Genomic DNA, 23,008 nt, shown 5'->3' with positions numbered 1-23,008 from the left:
AGCTGTAATCCCATCAAAAGTGAGCGCCTTCGGAGGGAGGGGGGGGCGCGGGGCCGGGGCCCGGCCGCCGTTCCCGCCGCAGCGCCCCGCGGTCAGGCCGGGCTCCGCCGCAGCGCGGCGGCTGCCGGAGCCCCCGGTGCTGGAGCGGGGCCGGCGCGGCGGGAATGTCGCTGCCCTGGGCCGTCCCGGGAGCCTCCGGGCTGGCAGAGCGCCGGGAGGGGAGGCGGGGGTGGCCGCCGGCGTGAGGCGATGCGCTGCGGGGCTGCCGTTTGGGGGGTTTGCTGCCGTTGTAGAGGAAAAGGGAGGTGTTAGGTGTGGGTGAGAGGCGGGGGGAGCGGGGCACTGGGGGCCCCTCAGAGCTCCCCCGCAAACACGCTGCGTGGTGCCAGTTGGAGTCTCCAACCCGTGCCTCAGCCTCCAATAAGTCAAGCAGGGAAACTCCTCTCTCTTCCTTCCTCTAGGTCCCTCGTCTAGATGATCGTATCTGCAGGATTGCAACTTTATTTTTTTGTGTGTGTGCCTTTTCCAATGCACAACGGTAGCATTAGCGCCTTAAAACAGCAGGTTTATTGATTTCTGTATTTGTTACTAATTTAATCCTGTTCTTCGATATTTTATCTTTAAGCTCTTTGCCACAGAAGTCAGGGTAGACATTGCCAACACCACTTTTGTCTCACAGACCTCGGCTATTTAACCCCGTTGGCAGCGAACGCCAGGATATTTAGGTGGTTTTTGAGCATTAACGACTGCATCATCACAAAGCTCTTCTCAGGTATTTGGTAATGCTATCATCTATACCATTCAAATTGGGACGCTCCAGCGAGAGAGTTAAAGGTCCTGGGGTTAAATCTGTCACCGTTCACTAAAGCTGAGAGTTTTATCTGTTTGTCCACGATCGCAGATGTGATCGATTGGGGAACAGGAGCTCTCTGGCCTTTTAAAGGCGGTATTGTCCCACAGCCGCGGACTGATAATACAGGCTCCGCCAAAAGCAGAGCAATTTCTTCCCCAAAGTGCAAGTGCAGTTCCCGTTAAGTTACTCTGTGGGTTTGTTGACTAGTAGAGTTTTGCTGCCTTTGTATACTGGAAATGTTAGGCAGTCTCTTGTATTCATACGAATTACACTGCTTGGCAGAAATCCCTCATTTTGTGTCATTTTTTGGTCGTTTTTTCCTTCTCTCCTTTAATAATAAGGGGAGAAAAAATAAAGTAAAAAGAACCAAGGTTTTAATTCCTGTTTGGGTGCTGTAAACTAGGAATAATTGTCTACAACCTAGCAGTGTCTTGTTTTTAGTAAGTCTGTGGTCATTATTGAGTTCGAAATGTCAGAACATGCAACAACACTCCCCTTTTCTCTAGGCACCCATTGTACACGTTGCTGGCTTGCTTTTTCAGGACTCAGAAATACTACACTCACCTTCACACCAAGGCAACGACAGATACAATACAGGTGTTGTACTGATGTAACTACAGTTGTATAAAATACTGGTAGTACAACTCTAATGTAAACAAGCCCGAAGCCATCACTGGAGGCAAGGCAACAGGAAGAACTGCCCCAGAAACTATTCTGAGAGCTCCTGCATTCCCGAAGGGCCCTGAAAGCACGACATGGTAGGCAAACCGTCTGCTTTCATCTCCCTGGCTGCTGAGCCCTTTGCAGGCTGAGGGCTCCCCTACCACGAAGCCGGGAAGAGGCTCCTTTTTCAGTCCTTCCCCAAGGGAACGGAGCCAGGCAGCAGCTGCTCGGGCGATACGGAACTCTCCGACCAGCATCCACGCTTGGGGGAGATCACGCCACCAAGTATGAGGACGGCTCAACGTGAATGGGGACTGATGGAAGACCTCTGGAGCCACCATTTTAGGCATCCTTGTGCGGCCAAGTGCGTTCCTGGGTCCGGCTAAAACCCTCCTGGCCGCCAGTGAGCCTTTTGCTGTTTACGGAGCCTTCTAGAGTTGAGCGGAAAGCCCAGGTTTAGGGCAGAGTGAGTAAAAATCAGTGGTGTCGGCAGGGCATTCATTTGCCAAGCAAGGCTAGCCCTGCTCCTCGTTGTTTATGCTGCCTGGACACCAGCCAAAGCCCACAGAAATTAGTAGAAAAACCTACTGGATCAGGTCCATAAAGCCTGAGGACTCACTTCCATTCTTACCTCTTTGATCCAACAAGGGAGTATATTTACCAAATGGGGCCTCTCTAGCCGCCTTTATTGGCCAAATGCAGAAGTGGTAGCAACAGGTTTTTCATGTGATTTAATAGTTTTCTCTCTCACCGCATTGGGCAGAAGCCTCTTTGTGTTTGTTTCTATTTCAGTGCTTTTATGTACTCTTTTTTTTTTTGTAGGGCATCTTCTTTGTGGTAGTCCAGTTGTATTGCAGAGGGAGAGTCAGGGCCTGAGACTGTTTGATACTTGCAGGGACTGAAGATCTTTTCAGTGCATTGGTCATAGCAGGGTTTATTTGCAGAAGTTCTTCCAAACTTTTCCAAAGGGTGATTTATCCCATGGAGACAGCAGCAGGCATTAGAAGGACCAAATGCTTCATTTCCTTCTCTGAGACAGGGAGGAATTTAACCCCAAAGGATGCTGAGCCCCATGGTGTTAAGAGAAGGAGCTGCTGTTGGCATCCATGGATCTTCTCCAATTTGCAGTCTACTCCAGCACTTACCCTGCAGTCAAATCCAAGGTCAGCGTTTGGGGGGTTGCTGTTTCCAGTCAAGTCATAAAAGTGGGCACGACCTTTCCAAAGATCTTTTCAAGCACATCATCTAAGACTCAAGGAAGCATTAACTTGCACTATTGCCATTCCAGACATTAATCAGGGCATATATTGCAGACAGTCCCCTGAGCAGTGTGCTTATGTGACTCGTATTTGTTTTATGGCTGTCCTGCTGATTTCTCCCTGATAATGAGCCCCTGTGCGTGCACTGGAGATTTTTTGAGTCTATACTGTGGCAGCTAGGATCCTACATCTCTGTTGTCAAATCATCCTACCAAATGGATAGGCTCATAGCACTAAGCTGCATATATAAATTACATAATAACTTGTTGTATTTGCTATAACACGCTGTCAGTAAGGATACACCAATCTAGCGACACGCATTTGGAGCGCAAAGGACCCTGCAGAGGTACCGCTGGCACAGGTCACGTTCGACTCCACGGCAAGAGCTTCCAACGTCCCTGTCCGAACCAGCCAGGCATTTAATATCACACCTGTACTTCAGCTCCCCTGTCAGCGCTGGGAGACAGCTTCCTCTCAGTTATTCATCTTCCATAGTTTCACTCAGCTTGCCTAACCCTCAACTTCTGGTTGTTTTTGTTACAATCTGCTGTGTTTTGGATTTCTAGAAATGGTAAATGAAGGTACTTTTTCAGTCTTCAAAAATCCGTTGGGTTTTTTTCCGTAAAGGGAGCACACTTCTTGGTTTGCAGTGGTGAAGGAAATTTGCGTAGTATTGATAAGGCCCGCTCTCCTCTTTGAGATTTTTTTTTTTTTTTCCTCTTTCACCCTTGCTAATCACCCTGGCAGCTGTATTTTAAAGTTGCTTGGGTTTTCTTTGGCACATTGAGAATATAATATACATTTACTTTAAAAAATCTAATACAATTAAGTTATTTCCTTTTTAATATTTGTTTTGTTTATTTATCTATCCATCCCCAGGAAGGAAATCTGAGACCCTATGTCATAAATTAGCAAGTGTGTAGAAGTTTGTAGCAGGATATATAGAGAATGACAATGAAAGGCCATAAATACCAGTGGACAGTAAGAGACAAAATTGGTGTCTGCTTTGGGACCAGGCGTAAGATTTATCAGGCCCAGACAAAGGTCTTTAAATCAGAAGCTGATGTATTCTCAGATAAGCTGAGCAGCACTGGTAGGGTCCAGTGTAGAGTTATTAATTTCTTATTAAAGGAGAGGTTCTTAATTGGTATTGCTTTATTTGTAAGCAAATAATACACCATGTTAACAATGCACTTTATTTTAGTAACTCCCAGAAGAAAACAGGGCTAAATACTGCAGAAGTGTTTTGCTAGATTAGGACTGGGAAATCTCACAATGGAAATCCTTGCTAAGCAAAAATATAACCTAAAATAAAGGGCTTAATAATAGCGATGTTCTGCTGCCAGTTTAGCAGCAGTTCCTCAGAAATGTTTTGTCCCATGATAAATCAATTTTACCACCAACTATTATCCTGAGCTTTGTGAGGCAGAGGGTTGGTGTACCTATCCCACTTGTCTGCAAAAGGTCTTTTAAGCAGAATCTTCTCTTGGGACTTGTGGGGTTGGCCGAATGTGTTCTTAGAATGTGTTGTGATCCTCATTAGACAAATCTGCAATGTATCTCAGGGCATAAAAGACTCTAATTTTCCCATGTCTGTGGCATATAACCTTGGTCTTCACTTGATTTTTGCTTTTCCACGGGGTTTCCAAATCAACCCCGCCTGAGCAAATATAAACAAGCATAAGCATCCCAGATGTAAGTTAAAAAAAATGAAGCCCCAAACACCTCACTTTTCTCCATTCCCCATGCTAAAACCTTCATGTGCTGCACAGTTCACACTGTCATTGCTACAGTCTCTTTGTTGTTGGCCTTGGTGATGCCCACTTCTGCCCTCTCCAACCTGTCCAGATAGCTACAGCACTCACCTCTACTATTTCTTTATCTGTTTATCACGTAGTGAATCAAATCCAAGCTCCTTGTTCCCACCTCCAAGGCCCTCTGTAATTTGGAGCACTCATAGTGGCATCACCTTCTCGCCCCCTTCCCTACCCTCCCTGGACGTTTTCTTCTTCCCTCACCCCTGTATCCTTTTTGTGCTGTCCCTTGGGACTAGAACTGCTTCCCTGGCTCAGGGAGCCACACTTCTTCCATTACAAACACTATTTCTGTCTCCAGATATGTATACTACCAATTTTTAAACATATTGGCTCCCTTCAGCATGCGCATCTGTCCTCATCTTCACCATACCTCAAACTTTCTTTGGTGTCGTTCCCCTCAGCCCAGTCAGAAGAGCTGGGATGAGGATTTTGGGAGAGGCAGCACAGGATGGGAAGGATTTGGGGGTGAGTCTGGGAGCCCTGTGCAGAGAGAAACTGGGCTCGGTGTGCTCCCAGCCTCTGCTTGACTGCTTTGGGAGCTGGGGTGCCTAACCTGTATCTCTCAGAGCAGTCCAACCCCCAGGGATGGAGAGAGAAATAGGAGACTGGGGATGGGGAGAGCAAGACAGACCATTTTCCTAGTCAAAAAGAGCTGCTGCTGTCTCAGGGCTGTATAGTAGCCACCACACTGGTTGCTCCACTTCCCTCTGATGTATTCCAGGTGGAGGGGAAGTCCAGAGAATGTCATGTAAGAAATGCAAATAAAAATATCTTTCTAGACTTCCTTCTCTTACATACTGTCTGCCAAAGCCTTCGCTCCTCTCCTTTACTGTTTTGCCTATGGATGTGTTTTATGCTTTTATCTTGCTCTTCTGGTAAAAGAAGTAGTACTTGCTGTGAGTTTACATAACTTGCCTTTTACTGCTCTGGAAATGAATGTGGAACTTTGGTCTTAATTAGACTGTCAGCGTAAGTCCTGTTTTAATGAATCACTGAAATATGTGAATAACATTAAGCTTCAGAATATGGCTGCAGAGTTCACGGGGTGTTGGGTACTTAAAGCTGGTTGCCCGGCTGGGTCCATGGGGAGACAAGCACCTAGCACCCAGGTGAGGGTGTAGTAAGGTGGAAGGGACTCCCTGAAACTGGGGAGAAGGCTTGAATTTAGCTGCAGGTAGACCCCTCTGCCTGTGGAAGAGTTTTGATTTCAGAGCCCGTACCTGTGTACTGAGCACTTTGCTCTGGCGCCATGGCTTCACCGTGCAATGAAACGACAGGCTTCACAACACCAGGGGTTCAGGCAGCAGTTTGAGATCCAAGCCATTACGTTACTGAGTTCCTCCCGCAGCCCAGCGAAGAGCCTGGGCTCCACCTGCACCCACAGAGGAGGAGCTGGAAATTAAATGCCTCAGAATATGGGATAGTGGAGATGTCAGCAAATGTGCAAAAGCTCAGGGAAGAAATACCACCTCATTAAGACATACTCCTGATGCTTTTGCAAAATGTCAGTCTTGTCTGGCCTAGCCAGTGACACTTACTAAACAACATTTGGAAAAAAGGCTTCCAGAAGCCACTCAGCAGCACACTTAGCTGGAGGTCAGCCTGTAACAGTGAAGAAGTGAAAGGAAACAACCTGGATTGGTAGGTAATCATCTGCCAGGGACTTGCGGTCATCGCTGTTAGGATGTCACCTGGTCGAAGCGGGAAGGGACGAATGGGCCACTGTTGTGGGAGTGCACTAAACTAAAAATAATACTGAAAGGACTAGGAGATTTGCGTAAGAAGCAGGTGAGGGCCAAAACCCCGTGGTTTTTATATCTCCCTTAGTTTGGCTGACCTTCAAGACCCAGACAGGGCGATGTGCCTAGATGGTCCATTTGGCTGGGGTGACTGTAGGACCTTAGTTCGCGTAGCCAGTAGTGTACACAAAGTGATGCGCTGCTGCTCATGTCTGCCTTTAATTCCATAGTCCAAAACGCTACTTGCAGCCAAGAGAAGCAGAGGTATCCTCCAGCTCAAGTCCAGAGCAACGTTCAAAGCACACCTTTGTGATCGGGATACTGTTCTCTGCTGCATCACAGAGGTGAGTATGGGGGAGGATTTACAACTACTCACATTTAGACCAGACTAATAAGAAGGCTAGGAAAGAAAAGGAAAGCAGAGGTCCTTTTAAGATCAGTTATGATAAAAAACCCCTTGGAATTAGTTTTTTTTGTTTGGTTATTGGGAGTTACACCTGAACTCTTGCAATTCTTCCAGCATTTGATGCAGAATCAATACCAGGAAGACCAGCTTTAATCCAGAAACTGAAGTCCAAACAATCTCTTTCTCCTAACTAGCAGATCAAATTGCTCGTTTAACTCATTTCTACAGGCAAGGTGGGCAAATGTACAGAGATTTATATAGAGGAGAGATTGGAAAGAAAGAAATTGCAAGTTAAATAGTGTTTGAAGTGATAGGGAGCTCTGGAGAAATAGGCAAGACCTGAAGAGCAGAGAAAGGATAAAAATCATGATGTTCTCTAGAGAGGCTGAAAAAAGTACATTTTATTTACTGGAAAAATAAGATGGGTAAAGGCTAAATCCCACAATCCCTTACTCATGCAAGGAATCCTGTTGACTTAAATACTTGTGTAAAAGTATTTCTGTGGGTAAAGGATTTGTTGGACTGCGTCCAGAACCGGGTTATGGTTGATGTTTTCACAGAGACAGCAGTCTTTCGTATGCCACCCCGGGTAGTAAACAGCAATCATGGGACACGTTTTACAGGGCACGCCAAATATGTAAAAGAAAAAAACCCCAAAACAAACCCTTTGCTTAAGTGCGTGGGATGTTCAGGGTGGCGGGGGGCTAAGAGGAAGGTGACTCAGTGACCTGGGAGGCAGGGTCGCTGGTTACAGCTCTGCTGCAGCCGAGCGCAGACCCTCTGCCGGAGAACGCCGCTGCCAGCACAAACTCGCAAAAGTTGTTTTGGCGCCTGGCCTAGAACAACACAGGGCTGTTTTTTCCCTTTTGTGCTGGGCTCTGTTGCACTGGGAGAATGTGAGAGTTTTAATTTTACACACAGAAGGAAGAAAGAATACAACTTTTTTTTTTTTTTTCTTTTTCTCTGCTGTACTTATCTTTGTGTGTGGTGATGTTACAAAGCCAGGTCAGCAAATATTTTATTCCAGTGACAAGTTTTTGTGCAAAGGGCACAAGAGGCGGCTATGAGGGACCAGGGCGCCTGTAATAGTTACAAACAGAAGAGAAAAGCCAGGATGTGCTGCCCGCACCTTTAGCTTTCTGCAGTGGGTTCTTCAGCTGCGGGCTACCAGGTCCAGCTGATGCAGAAGGAGGGAGAGAGCAACAAGCAGAGCAGGAGAAGGGAGGTTTTAGGTGCTTAAAGCCTGGTAGACAAATGAAATAAAAAGTCCCGTCTCCTCTGTGCCCTGCTCTTGGCACCAATGACTCGGGGAGCCAAGCTGCAAATCTTGCACTTGTCCAGGTGTGCCTGGATGGAGATGAGTGACTCTGACCATGCATGACTCTTCCTACATCTTCAAAGCAGGTGGCAGAGTGACCCTTGCATGTACCTGCCCAGCAGCACCAGGAGGGGCTCCGCTCTGCCTATGTGAGCCCAGTCTGAGGAAGCCAGAGGAAGACTAGCTCATCGTCCTCATCCTTCTCCAGGACTTTGCAGAAGATGCCGTGAATGTGCACAGCCCCGGTGTCATTGAGGCTTAGTGCTAGGCAGGTGCCCTGGATCAGGACCTAAATGGTTAATTTTCAAGTGGCTTCTTAGAGCAGATGTTCCCATGTGTATCCCCTCCTTCCCTCTTCTGACACATTTCCTACACAAACAGCAGATTGCATTGCTGCTGTCCTTTTGATCTGCGGGAGGGGGAGGAAAATCCCACACAAATGATATTAGTTCTCTTTTCAAGCAGGCTGGTGACGGTGCGTACGGGCATGTGCCTCCCTCCCACCTCTGCCTGCCTAGATGTCTTCTCTGGGTCTTTAGTCTCTGCCCACTTCTGGAGCTGCTTTAAGGTTGCTTACCTTAGAGCTTGGAGGGAAAGAGGAGGTAGGGTTGAGCAAATTGTGGAAAAATTATGACTGCAAAACATTGCTGTCTGTCTAAACACATACAAAGGCTGGTGTACAGGCTGATGCATCTGCTACCATGCTGCTGGTGATTGTGTGGTGCCTCGCACTTGTGTATCTGTGCTCCTTGCGGGCACTGATGAATTAAGCCATGCTGCCTGGGTGAGGCCTAAGACCTTCCCAGGCAGGAAAATGTCTTCAAGCTCGTGTCTAGGACTAATCCCAAACCTGCTGTCCAGACCAGCGGGATTTAGACCCATGCGCCCGTGTAGCCTCAGGGTCGTTGCAGAGGGATGGCTCTTGCAGCCTTGGTGCCAGGTGGCTCAGGGATGGGTAGCAGGAGCCTACAGGATCGGATCAGTATGGGGAGATCAGCCCTTCTCTCCTTCTTTCAGGATAAGAACACGGGACAGCAGCTAAACTTGGCAAGACAGCGGGTTTAGGATGAATTAAAGGAGGTGATTCTTCACGGGGTTGTAGTTAAGGCGTGGATCTCCTTGGTACAGCACCTTCAGGGCGCCAAGACTGCATGGGTTCGGAGGACTGTGAGAAGATTTCATGGTCAATAAATTCACCGAAGGGTGTTAAATGCAATAGACTGGTTTTGGCTTAGAAAGCCACACAAAGCTGACAGTGTGAAGAATATTCTGGGGAAGTATCACTGATGGCTCACCCTGTTGTCACATTCATCCCTCCACATCACTGCTGTTCTTTGCTGGGGAGAAGACACTAGACTAGGTGTACCTTTGGTCTGCCCCAGGATGGTCTTTTTTATGTTATTATCTCTAGTTCAAGATAGGGAAGAAAGCTTGCTTTCATTCTGCTACTGGCAGCAGTTGCAGAAGCCCTCTAGACATATAGTGGAGATGATGGAGGTGGGTGTGGTGGCCACCAGTTTTTCTAGCATCGTCCTCCTAATTCCTTCCTGGGGCTTGACTGGTGTGAAAAAGGCAAACAGTTCTGCCTGAGCTCCTTCCTAAAACACCAGACATCATTGTTCAGGAAGAGCCTTTGGGATGGCTGGGATGTTTAAAGCTGCCGGTATGGCTGGCCTTGCCACAGCAGCTGGCTGGATGCACCAACACAGGGCAGGATGCATGCGTGAACCAGCCTAACGCTGAGCTGGCTGCCACTGAGAAATCTAAATGTAGCCAGCGGAGTTTCAGAAATTGGTTCTTTTCCTTCATTTAATTTTGTCCTCTTTCCCTGCCTTAGCATCATCCTCATTTCTAACCCCCAGCAGTAGGCTTATAGTATCAGGGCTCTCTCCTGTTGTCTTTGGAGGCTTCTATAACAAACACCTGATTATTATGAGAATGATATTTCTTGAGGCAGGGAATGGGAAGGCTCAAACGTGACACTGTGATCAGCCAAAAGAGCAAGGCAGGGAGTGACTGATTGAAATACTCTAAATAACAAATTCTTTTAAACCAAAAACAATTCCAAAGAGACTCAGCGTATTTACAGATGTTATTCATATAGAAGGAGAGTCAAATATCATCAAATAACCCACGAAGCCTGACTTGCTCACTGGCTTAGAGAGGATGCACTAAGCTTTGTGCTTTATTTCACTTGGTTTCTTGAGCTTGTAACCAGAACCAGGCAGTTCACAGCAGTCAGCCCGCATGTTCAATTCAGCTCCTTCTTTTGTGGTTAAAATTGTTAAAATTGCTCAAGAGTCTGTGATGAGCCCGCGTCTGTGTGGCTGTTCACCAGCATTTCTGCAGGGGCCTAAAGTACACGTGGATGCTGTGTGGGTCTGTGCGGCTGTGTGCCTCCGGGAGGGTGCGTGCAGTGGTGCGGGCTGGCACGGCCAGTGCCGGCACCTCCACTTTCCCAGCGCCAGAACATCTGCCCCAGCCCAGGGCACTGGCACAAAGCAGCGCTGCTCTCGGGGTGAACCCAGCCCTTTGCAGCAGTCAGGCAAAAAATATGTGTACCAGCAACAGGCACCAGTGGGGAAAGGAAAGAGCAGACTTGTCACACTCCTGGAAGGAAAAGTGCAGGTCATTGTTCTTCCAGTGTTTCAAATGCAGCAGCTTTTCCAGGAATGTTTGGGATATTTCTTAGATGGCAGTTTTCTGATATCCTTGGATTTAGCAAAGTTTTCATGTTTAGTGTTTCACCTTGACTCTAGGGGGAAAAAAACCCTACCCGGTTCTTTGTCATCCCCATTTAGATTTTCTTATTATTTCTCCATTGCAACCCACCAGGTGAGCTCTCATTTCAAAAAATATGCGGATGGGAAAGCTACAGTTTGTGGTACTTTCATTTCCCTGTAAATTTTCTGAAGTTGATGAAATGATGAGAAGTTAGAGACTGAAAAGAAAAGCAGTCAGGAGACTGGGGACAAATGAATCCCTCTCACTCCTCAACCTGGCATCTCCCCAACACCTTTCATTTTATTTTGTTCAGCAATACCAACAATAGGAAACAGAATTATTTGTCAAGTAATCAAATGTCCTTTGTGAATGCTCAAAAAGTGTTTTTTTTAGTTTATTTCCACATGTATTGGGCTTTGCTGCTATACATTCTCAGGGCTGTTTAAAAGGGTGGTTGTTTTTTGGGAGAGCACATTTCATTGAAAGGACACCGGAGTTGTCTGAAGCCAATTCATTCTGAATTCAGATGAAATAAGGTGAGGGAGGAGGAAAAATAGGAAAAGTTAAAAGCTTTGGAGAAAAGCAGGTTATGGTAGGTGCACTCCCAGCCACCAGGAGCTCAGGCTGAACACGGGAGATGAAGATTTGCCCAGAAGCGTGGGCGGGGCGGGGTCTCCACGGACCGTGCAGGAACACTTGCTCTTAAATATTGTTCTGTCCATCAGATCACATTCTTTGTACTATATCAGTAAAAGCTAAAAGCAATTTCTTTGTTTGTGCCTTTCCCAAAGTTACCGGCATCCCTCGTTCCCACCTCACAGTTGGCCCATTGTGTGGTACCAGCTCTTCTTCCCAGCTGCTTTTACAGGTCATTCCGGCAGCCTTACCAGAGCTCAGGGCTTAGGTGTTCGCCCTTCACATCAGGAGACCGTATGATACATTTCAGCATTTAAAAAGTTAATTTTATCAGTTTCATTGCCTTGTGTGTAACAGATATTTATGAAGTGTGTGTCCATACGATTTCTACCACTAAGCTTCTGACCCTGTGGCAGCCCTAAGGCTTAGTAGACTTAAACACAGCAAGGCTCAAATTCTTTCCTTTTAACATCAAATCGTTCATTACTGTGTGATACATTCAAAGGCTACAGCGTGGAAAGTAAAAAATGCCCATTGTTGCCAATAATATAATCACATGTGGGGCTTAATCCTGTAAACGTGCACAAGTAAAGTTACTTACATATGTAAGTCTTTGGTGGTGCATGCAGCCATTTGAATGTAAGCTCCTCAGCCTGAACATGCATCTGTACAGTATTTAATGTGAAGGGTTTGAGCCAGCCTGGGGTCTTTGTGCTAAATATATAGTAATTATTATAATGAGGGTATTAATGATTTGTTTGTGTGCTGTTCTTACATCTAGTGCCAAATATTATATAGAATGTGTATCTGGGAAGAATTCAGCCCTTCGTATTTTATATCTGTAATAATCCATGACTGAGTTGCTGGATTCCATCTCATTTGTATATGCCATATTTTTTTCCAGAACATCTGTTTAAACCCACACTGGATAGCTGCCAGGTTAGTGGAAAGGATATGGTATAAAGAAGACTTTTGTTTCCTCTGAGCAAGGAGAAAAATAAGTTACAAGTCGGTGCATATTGCTGAGAAGAAGCAACTTTTTCTCTCCAGAAGCAGATGTCCTGTAGTGTTTGAAAATGAAATGTTTTTGTGTCTCGCAGGCAAAGGTTCTGCGTTTCAACAATATTGATTGTCAGTTAGTACAGGCTGTCAGCCTGCCGTGGTTAACCTACCAGTTGTTGGAGAGACAATCATGAGCAATTAAGAATCACATTTCGCAGTTTCAAATGCATCCATATTGCCACTTTATTCAAAATCCTTTTTTCACGTTGGAAAGTACATTGGTGAGAGAGAAGAAGTTTTCTTTTTTTCCCCCTGCCAACCATATTTTCATTGCTGGCCAAATTAAGAGAGATATATATTGCTCATAAACTTACTGCAGTTACTTGATTAAAATCCTACATGCAGCACTCCTTTCAACATCAATCTATAATAATAAGGAGGGAGCACATTGCATTGCATGTCTTTGTGTTGCGCCTTAGATGCAAAGCACAAGGGAAGCGTCAGGGAAAGATTCAGCTGCAGAACAAGCAGCGGCACAATGAGAAAAGGACCGTTCTTTGTGAAGATGGACCTTTGTGATTTGAAACAGGGAAAATTAAAGGAAGGTTAAAACCTAGAAAAGCCAAAGGCTTAGCAGCTGAATTACAGCAGTGCTGGCGATGTGGCAATTATGGGAACGGCTGATAGAAGCAAGGTAGCAAAGTGCTGAAATCAACCTGTTATGCCAAAAAAACAGCCCATGTGAGAGGAAATGTGGAGTGCTATGCTACCCCAAAATCAGCACTGCCCAGAAGGCTTGTGGCTCTTGTCACCCCTTTGCCAAGCACCTTTCAAGGCTTTGGTAGCTGGTGGCCTTTTAGAGGTAAATATCAGAGACACTGGCTCTAGGCACTCTCTCAGCATAACTCAATGTGTTGTAGCACCTGTGCCAGGCACTATGCACATTATGTTGTCACAAACTGCGTGTGTGCAGTCACCTTGGCTGGTGATTTTAGTCCAAACACCTGGGAACCATCTCAACCTCATGAGCCAACATGATTGGAAGGACTTCATGCAAAGACAAATCCTGCCTCCTTTTCCAAAACTTTTCCAAACCAAATAATTCCCTAAAAGCAACAAAACCCATCAGTTCTTCCAAGAAAGCACAACACTCATGGCCTCAAAAGAGATTTCTGACCACCACATTACTCCCTCCATGGGGTTCTTAGCACCCCAAACCTCAGATGCCGTTCCCATGCCTCTGCCACCCACCTGTCATAAAATCCATGTGTGGTGTGGTCCAGAATGCTCAGGAATGGGACTGGGAGCAGCATTGGCAGGTTTTGATGGTGGGAGTATGCCCCTTGCAGAACATCTGAGGTTCTGCCTTACACACAAGGAAGGCCAGTAAATGTCAAGTCCTAAACAAAACCATATATATCATGCAGAGTTTGTCAAGAGCAATTAGTAGACCATGTCAGGACACAATTCACAATTAAGAGGCTCAGAAAGGCAAGTTGTCTGTGAACCTGTCCATGGGAAGGATTTCTTTCCCACCTCACATTCCCCTCTATGCCATCATCACAAAAAAACCCACCAAATCCTGAGCAACACCAAAGCGCACCAACCCAGCAATGGACCTGAGCCAAGTTCCACAGTGCTGCTTTGGATTCACAGAATCACAGAGTGGTAGGGTTTGGAAGGGAACTCTACAGATCATCTTGTCCAACCCCCCTGCTTGAGCAGGCACACCCAGAGCAGGGGCACAGGAACGCATCCAGGCAGGGTTTGAATGTCTCCAGGGAAGGAGACTCCACAGCCTCCCTGGGCAGCCTGTGCCCCTGCTCTGGCACCCTCACAGGAAAGGAGTTCTTCCTCATATTCAGGTAGAAATTCCTGTGTTCCAGCTTGTGCCCATTGCCCATTGGCCTGTCATTGGGCACCACTGAAAAGAGTCTGGCCCCATCCTCTTAACACCACGCTTTAGATATTTATAAGCATTGACAAGATCCCCCCTCAGTCTTCTCTCCTCCAGGCGACACAAACCAGGTCTCTCAGCCTTTCCTCATAAGGGAGATGCTCCAGTCCCCTGATCATCTTGGTAGCTCTCTGCTGGACTCTCTCCAGCAGTTTCCTGTCCTCCTTCAACTGGGGAGCCCAGAACTAGGCGCAGCACTCCAGATGTGGTCTCACTAGGGCAGAGTAGAGGGGGAGGATAACCTCTCTCAACCTGCTGGCCACACTCTTTTTAATGCACCCCAGGATACCGTTGGCCTTCTTGGCCACAAGGGTACATTGCTGGCTCATGGTCAATATGGCCACCAGCACTCCCAGGTCCTTCTCAACAGAGCCGCTTTCCAGTAGTTCACCCCCCAGCCTGTACTGGTGCGTGGGGTTGTTCCTCCCCAGGTGCAGGACCTTGCACTTGCTTTTGTTGAATTTCATGAGGTTCCCCTGGGCCCAGCTCTCCAGCCTGTCCAGGTCTCGTTGGATGGCAGCACGGCCTTCTGGTGTATCAGAATTGCATTGCAGCATTGATGGATTAATCAAGTTAAATCTTCATGATTTAGGATCCTGGCAGTAGTATTTCAGACAATTTGGGGCAGCATTACCAGCAAATGAAAGGTGCTGAAAATGGGGAATCACAAGAAAAAAAGGAAATTATGTAGCTGAATAATACTGAGAAATCATCTCCCACATGTGAATGTACACAGGTTCTGATACCAAGGCTGGTATGAGTACAAAAGTGAAGAGTTTCATCTTTAGTAAGACTTTGTCAATTCAAAACTTAGGTTAAAGGATTTCTGTGCAGTACATCTCCCTGAGCATCTTCACCTCTCTTCTGTACAAAACACAAGTTTGTGGCTTCACAATCACATTTTCCTATTTTTAAAACATGTTTTCTCTGCTGTCTTGCTTTGTGAGAAAGACACTGAAACTGCAAGAGAAACTGTCTCGACAGAGGAAACTGAAATGGCTTTGTGTATGACGTGAACAACGGAACAAAGTAAACACCAACAAAAATAGAAAGCTGTGCTTTATTTTCTCTCTGATCTTTCATTTTTAGGGTATATTTGTGATTATGGAGAAGTTCCAACATTTCAGGCAAATGGAAAATTTTTAAACAATTGATGTAATAGAGAGTTTAGGTGTTAGCATGCAATGAAACAATATCTTATTCTTACTGACAGTAGGATACAAAGATCTCTTGTGTTTAGGACCCCTAAAACTAGCAGTAACAATGGATAAATGTCTTTAAATGGACTGCAGATCTTTGCATCACACTTAATATCTAAATGCTTTGTCTCTTTGATTCTTCTAGGATTAAACATTCAAGAAAACTAAACACGCTTGTCTCCCTTCTCCCATGTTTGCCTTTGACTAGAGGAAAAGTTTTCTATTAAGTGACTCAAGCTGTGGAAAACCTCAAGCACCCTGAGCACCGTACTGTGATTTATGATTCCCAAAATCTTGATCCTGATACCAGAGATGAGAAACTTGGGTCTGCTTTGAGAAAATGATTTGCTCTTATGCTAAGCTCAATCGAATTGTTGACACTGACATTAAGTAAACATAGTAAGGTGTAATTACATTTTACACTGATCTATGAAATATTCATGTAATAATAACGAAAACATACATGCAATCATACAATATCATCATCATAAACTGTGGTCAAATACATATGATATTTGCAATCCTTATACCTTGTTCATATAAATAAATATTCATTAGAACTGAAACTAATTACTGTATGGTCGATGACAGCTGAGAATATTAAGCGCTGCTACTGAATTATGCCTTCAAAGGCAATTTTGAAATGAGATTCATCTTCAAGTTGTGGGTCAGTTTATTTGTCCAGCTATGCTAATATTTTTTTCCAATGAAAGAATAATGTTTATACTAATTGTCATGAGAATGTCTAAGCATTTTCTGCAACTAGTAACCAAATTAGGGAGCTGTGAGTGTCTGTAAGTACACCAATGTGAGTCTATTTTCATATTTAAAATTGGCCTTTCCCACAGCTCATTCAAGTTTATGTTCTAGCCACATGTCCCACAGATAAATAAACAGATGCTCTATATAAAGAGTTAGATCATATTCTGAATGAGTGAGGAACATATGTCATCATTAAGGGAAGCTTCGGTGCCAATGCTGGCATTAAGGTAGAGGAAAGAAAACAAGGAATAACTTGAAATAGAGCAACATAATCCCAAGGAAGTTGTCAAAATCAGAAGAGAGGTTATTTGCACTAGAGTTGGCAAGAAAATGTTGTTCAGCAGTTTTTGCTGAAAAACAAAGGAAGAGCAAGAGGAATTTTTGATTTTTAATTAAAAAACATACTCTGTTGAGCTGAAACAAAACACTATGGGTTTTTACCTCAAGATGCCAAGCCCCTAGGTTTTGTCTGAACGGAACTTTTTGCGAGGGATTTAAGGTGTCCAGTTTTCCAATGAAAATGATGACAAAAAGGGTAAAAGAGAAATTTCCCAAGAATATTTCTCTTTGTTGGAAAACTGGGGTTTTTTTCAGTAAGAAATTTTCATGGAAGTTTTTTTTTCACATGCCACTGATGAAAGAAGGATATCCAGATATAGCTGATAATAGATCTTTACTGTCTGAATGGAACTAGATGACATTGTTTTTATTGTTACTATTGTGTTGTGCTTTTCATAAGTAGGGACTGGAAAGACAGTTCATGCCCAAGAGATCATTGTAATCTAAATATAAGTCTAGAGGCTTCATTTATAAAATGTATAGAATCAGAGGTTTTTAATTGCATGTGGAAATATTGTTCAGAGAAAAATACTGTGCACACATGAAAAGAATTTTAGTTCACAGGATTTGGGAAAATCATAAATGAAAAATCATGCTATAACTTAAGAAAGAAGAAGAAACAGTTATCTGCAAATGCCTTCACCAATTTATCTGCAATTTGATCATAGCAGATGAGCAGAGGACTAACACAGAAAACCTGGAAAAGACCAAAGAGCTCCTTGAAGTACCAGGAAAGGGAAGGGTGTCTCTGATGGGCAGAGGAGAGGTCACTGATGCAATTAGAGGGTTTATGTAGGATATTGTTTCAGGTGATGGTTGACTTCCTAAACCACAAACTTCCTAAGATATATCTGAAGGTGCAGTGAATAATAATGCACAAAGCACTGGAAGGACAGAGCTGCTGTTCCACTGACTTTTATCTCTAAATTCCAAAAAAAAAAAAGGTTTATTTCTTGGAGGAAATCCACAAGAACTGAGGAATCCAAGGGTGGGAAGGGAGAGACTGTCTGGAGGAAAAGAAAAGACCTGTTTCCCTGCTATTGGAGTAGCGTGGTGGGATCAGGAAATCGGGGACCAGGCTGGGGAGCCTCTGGCCGGTGGTCTGCAGGGGAGGTGGGGTGTTCTGTATCTGCACCCCATGCACCAGCTCCAGAGGAGGCTGCTGGATTTAGCGAGCAGCTTTTGGCTGCCAGTTGCATTGGTCAGTGGCAATGTATAAAGATTTGGCAGTACACGGCCGGATCTGTGTGAGACTTGGCTGCCTGCAACATCTTTTTATGCACTTAATTTGAGAAATGAGTACACGACAGAAATCTCTGATGGCCTGATGTGACAGAAAACATCCACTGCTCTGTTAGCTGAAAACGTCCTATAAAGCCCCAGATTCAGACATAGTCCTGTCTGAAGGAACCACCTGCCTGGCACTCTGCATTTGGAAAAGCAACTTTACCTTTGTCGGAAGGTTTTTCGGAGCAGGGCCATTCACACCAACAAGCTTTGGGCTATTTCTTGTCCACAGTTGTGCAACTGCCTTCTGCCCAGGTCTTCGGCACTGCCACTAAATGAGTCCTACACCAACCAGCCCTTGCCAAGGGGTCCCAAATGTTTGGGAGTGAGGAAAAGGGGCATCCTGGTCCAGCGCAGCCACTTCAGTTGTCTTCTCCCAGTTGTTGTGGCTGTCACCGCCTGCCCTGGGTCTCTTGGAGGGGCAGGTGTTCTGAGGTTGACTGAAAGAAGAGCAGAGCCGTGGTTTGTCGAACGCAGTCAGCGAGTGCTGGCAGCTGGTTGGCAATCAGGTATGATCCTACCTCGCTCCAGCTATTTCATTTATGTGACAGTTTGTGGGAAACATCTGGCATAGCATCTGACTGACATGTCTCCAGCTACAGAAAGCTGAGAAAAATCAAAGCAGCCACCAGGGATAACAAAATGCAGTTTTATGCATCTTAAACTTCATTCTCTTCTCTGAGCCAGGGGTAGTTCAGCTAAAGTCAGTGAAGGACAGGCTAAAGATAGCATGAACTTTGGTTAAAATGTTCCTGCCTGATAAGTACAATCCTTGAATCAGGCCATCCAGGTTCCCCTACCTGCACCATCACTGATTTTGTGTACAACCCTGGGCAAGTCATTTTTCCTTCCCTCACCTCAGTTTCTCTCCCTAAATGAGGGAAACAAGAGACTGATTTGGTCACATATGTTGATATCTACCAGTGCAGTCCAGAAGAGTTAAATGTAACTACAGCCATTCTGGCTCCATCGATACCATATGTAACTTTTGGTGATCATCCAACAGCCAAAGGTAAAACAGGACCAGGAGCTGGAGGATGAAACTTCTTCAGTCTAGCCTGGATGTGTAGAGCATGTTTTTAGGACAGATGATGAACGACTGCAGCAGCTTACCAGTGACCGTGGTGGATTCTCCATGCATGGTATCTACATGTGGTCTGGAGGTTTTTCTGATATTAATAATAGAGGTTCTAGAAGACTAGAAATGTGTTTTATCATTCAGTTTTATTTCATCCAACACCTGATGTCCTCACTACTATATTTTAAAGATAATAGTATTATTTGAGGGGAAACCCGGGTCTCTGCAGGGCTCAGAAGCATGATCCAGTTACTGCAAGTGAACAAGCTACCTCATGTCAGCCGAGATGTGGTAACTCTGCGGGCACTTGCTCCTACAAGCAGTAACAATAGCTCCCTACAGCAACTGTGCGCTATTTCAGTTTTGCTTTCCCCGCCACAAGAAGTGCCATTCCACTGCCTTCGCAAGAGGCAAAGCGTGCACACGGTTCTAGCAGTTGCCCAGCTCAGTTGGTCTGACAAGCACTAGCTTGTCAAATAGAAGTAACTCGATCAAATGTCTGAGCACTAATATCGAAACTCAACTGAAAATGAGAAACCTTTCTGGAGATGCGTTCATTCTTAAGACGTGGTAAAAGTGGATGTGGTTGTATGGCGGCAGAGTTCAAACAGGTAGCCCACAATCTTCTCCATGGGTCTACGTGAAGCTCTTCAGCTTTGTAACAAGTCACTGCTGCTGCTATTCAAAGTCACTGCTTGAAATACTCTCTGCTGTTGGAATACACCAGAACATCCCTCCTCCCATATCCAGCCCCCATACAGAACAATCTAAATGCAAAAGAAATTACAAAAAGAGTGTTTTTAGAAATAATTAGGTCAATTAGAATGTAACAAGGAGAGTGGTCTAGACATAGACAGCATTTAAATTAGCAACAAACTGCTCCATTTGGGTTCTTCACCTATTTAATCATCAATTCATCTTTGCGAATTCCTAGCAAATTAGAGAATTTGGTAATTTAACGTACCCTGAAGGTGCTGACTGAATTATGTATCAATGTCACTGATGCCTGCTCTGTCTCAAGCATAAGAGAAATGCAGCCAGGCTCTTCAGAGAGGGGCTTTGGTGTAACACACTCTCCAAGGATTGCACAAAATGCTGAGTTTTCGAAAGGTCTGTAAGGTTAAAAAAGTCACTTTGGTTCTGCATGAACCAATCTGAATTTCCTTTAAACTTTCTTCGCCCCAACCTGAAGCCCATGCACAAAGCCACCAATAAAGGAGAGGGAACTGAAATAAATTTCACCCTTAACATGTCCTGTACTCTAAAGTTGCAAGTGGCTATTTTTGAAGCCAAAGGTAATGAACAATAATCACTTTTATAAGTGATACAGTATAAGCACACCTAAAAGTGGAAGATGATAGAGGAAACCATAGCGTCCTCTTACATGATATGCTAAGAAACTAGTGCCATGGCTTGATAGCACTTCTCCCAGGCTGTACAAGATGTCACCAGTCTCTCCTAGTGGGGCTAACCCTTACCTGGGGTCAAACCGGCCCCTGTGGAAAGCCTGCAGAGCAGTTACCCACCATGCTGGTTGCTCCTCTAATGAAGTGGCACATAAAAAAAAGTCTGTATAGCTGATGTCCTGCCAGAAGCCTAACTGTCCTTCCTCCGGGGCTCAGACATGATCCTCTCATGTCCTTCTTCAGGACTGACACAGACTTCAGTGGGACTGAAATCAAGCTCTGAAGAAAAGAAGTGTACGGTGCATCTCTGAAAGAGATCTTTGCAGAAAACATGGGTGGGGAGGGAATGGAAGCTGAGGAAGTTAGTTGGGGAACATATCTGGGAGGAAAACAAAACCAGAATTTTTGAAAAGTCCAATTTTATGCTGCACAACCTGCATGTTTTACCCTCTTTCTTGTTCGCTTTCATTTTAGGTTCAGTAGTTTGAGGATGCCCCTACTGTGCAGTCAGTAACAGATCAAGGATTCAATCTTGGGCTTTGCTTAGAGCAAAAAAAGATTATATTATTTGTCACACACAGTAGCTCTGCATAAACATCCCCTACAGAAGGGCATGCTCCTGTCTGGTGAGACCAGGCTGACAGTCCCAGAGATCCTTTCAGGTATGGTGGATGGAGTGGTACCTCTACAGGTAAGAGGCAGCATCGTTCCAAGGTGAGGTGCGCTTTGTCAGCACACCATCATCTGCAGGGGTTTCTGAGAGGTTACGTGGTGACTGGAAAACAGGCCTACTGTCAAAGGGTTCAGATACTTCTTGAGTGGTATTCAAATGCCTAGAGATATAGGGATGGGCGCAGCCTTGGCAAGATTTTAAAAGCAAGATAAGGAGAAATGAATAATTAGGCATCTGACTGGAGCTGAAAATTCACATCTCTCCTCAAGATCGGTGAACTGCTTTGGCTAAAATAAGATGCAATTTGAGTCTTTGCCAGTTGCTGTATTAAACTGAACCCAATTCCACCCCCCCACCCCCCCCTTAAGATCAGAGATGGCTTTGTTCAATGTTGGAGCACGTCAGAAATTCTTCTGGGAGCCTTGGAAGTCTAAGCGAGGGGGGATGGAGAAGAAGGAGTTACCATATTGCTGCATTTGGCACTGGGTGCAACCAAGTGAATGCTGACTCCAGGTCTGGGTCTGTGATTCTGGAAGGTTTTTGATAAATTAAAGAGGCTGTATAGAATTAAAGAGGCTGCATAGATGCAGGCACCCACCTTGGTACCCCTTCATGCCTGTTTTAGGGCATTTGGATTGGTTAAATATAGACTCCGAAGAGAGGGTACCTCTGCTCACCCCGAGCTGGCTGTTTTCAGAGAGATTTGCCCTTCAGCCCAAGACCTTGCACAGACACCAGCTCTCTTCCATAGCCACTTGCTGGCTTTAAAATGACTTGCTGCCGTCCCAGATGGGCCCGATAAGGCAGGGAGCTGGCTGGCCCCAGGCTCTTGGGATTGCAAAAGGTTGCAGGCACCAACACTGCAGCCCAGAGCACAGCCAGGAAGGGGGTTACAAGAAAAAACTCCCTTTGACTTCAGCAGAAAGTGAGGTTATTTGGACAATGAATGAATACAGCAAGTATATGCTAACGTGGCCAGATCTGAAATGAAAATAAAGGCAATTTTTGAATTCCTTTACTTTAAAGTGCCCGACTGAAGATTTTGGTCACATGGCAGGAAAGGTCACTGAATAGAGCTCTTTTAACAAAGCTCATTCGTATTTTAAACTGGTCACATGCCTTTTCATTTGTGTCTTCTCTGACGTGAGTCTCCTCTTCCTTCATCTTTATTGGCATCGATCTGTTTTCATATTTTGGTTTGAATTGCAAGCAGACTTTTATCTACAAGCCAGTTTGAAAGAGTGGCAGGGGTATCCCCACTCAACTCCTGTTTCCCCTCTGCCCGAGAGGAATCGTTTTTCCTAATGAAAGAGCATTATGGCAATCGCTTTGACACGATGCATTTTATGCTCACTGGTCAAGTTCAATTCTAGAAACAAACTGTAGCATGTGAGTGTTTCTACTCTTCCATTTGTTTCTGCAGTCAGGCTCACATCAAATACATTCCACGTCACGTCGCGGACCAGAAAAAAGGGTTTGCATCTAAAACGGTGGAACTCTTCGCTAACATTATCAGAAGTGCTGCATAGTGATGCCACTGTAGGAAAACATAGATTTCTATTGGAGAAACATATATCACGCTCAGAAGGACAGCAGCATTTGTAAAAGCATGCAGTACATAACGAGGAGAATTTCATCATGCAGAGGAAGGAGACGTGTCAGTGGCTACAAAGCAATAGATTTAATTCATACCTGGTAATAATTTGATCTGCAGTTTTCCCCCACACTACTTACTATGCCCAGACAGCTCGTACGAGCTATTGACAGGCAGAAATTGTTGGGGAGTTATGGCTTTTTAAGATCTTACTTTCTCAGCAGTTGCAAATGCAAGAGCAGAATGCTGATCAGCTCTAAGATGACATACACATAAAAAATAAGGACCCCAAGAAT

At 45.0% G+C, this 23,008-nt stretch overlaps 1 long non-coding RNA gene across 1 annotated transcript; it reads left to right on the top strand.

The window, feature by feature from the left end:
- The first annotated feature begins 37 nt into the window (after window positions 1-37).
- On the top strand, window positions 38-16,211 carry LOC135315047 (uncharacterized). The gene is made up of 3 exons (XR_010374499.1): window positions 38-772; window positions 6,562-6,675; window positions 15,719-16,211. It is a non-coding gene; the product is annotated as an uncharacterized LOC135315047 (long non-coding RNA).
- Window positions 16,212-23,008: the final 6,797 nt, after the last annotated feature.

This window comes from Phalacrocorax carbo, chromosome 9 (assembly GCF_963921805.1).
Source record: "Phalacrocorax carbo chromosome 9, bPhaCar2.1, whole genome shotgun sequence".
NCBI lineage: Eukaryota > Metazoa > Chordata > Aves > Suliformes > Phalacrocoracidae > Phalacrocorax > Phalacrocorax carbo.
This window is presented reverse-complemented; position numbering and strand designations above follow the sequence as displayed.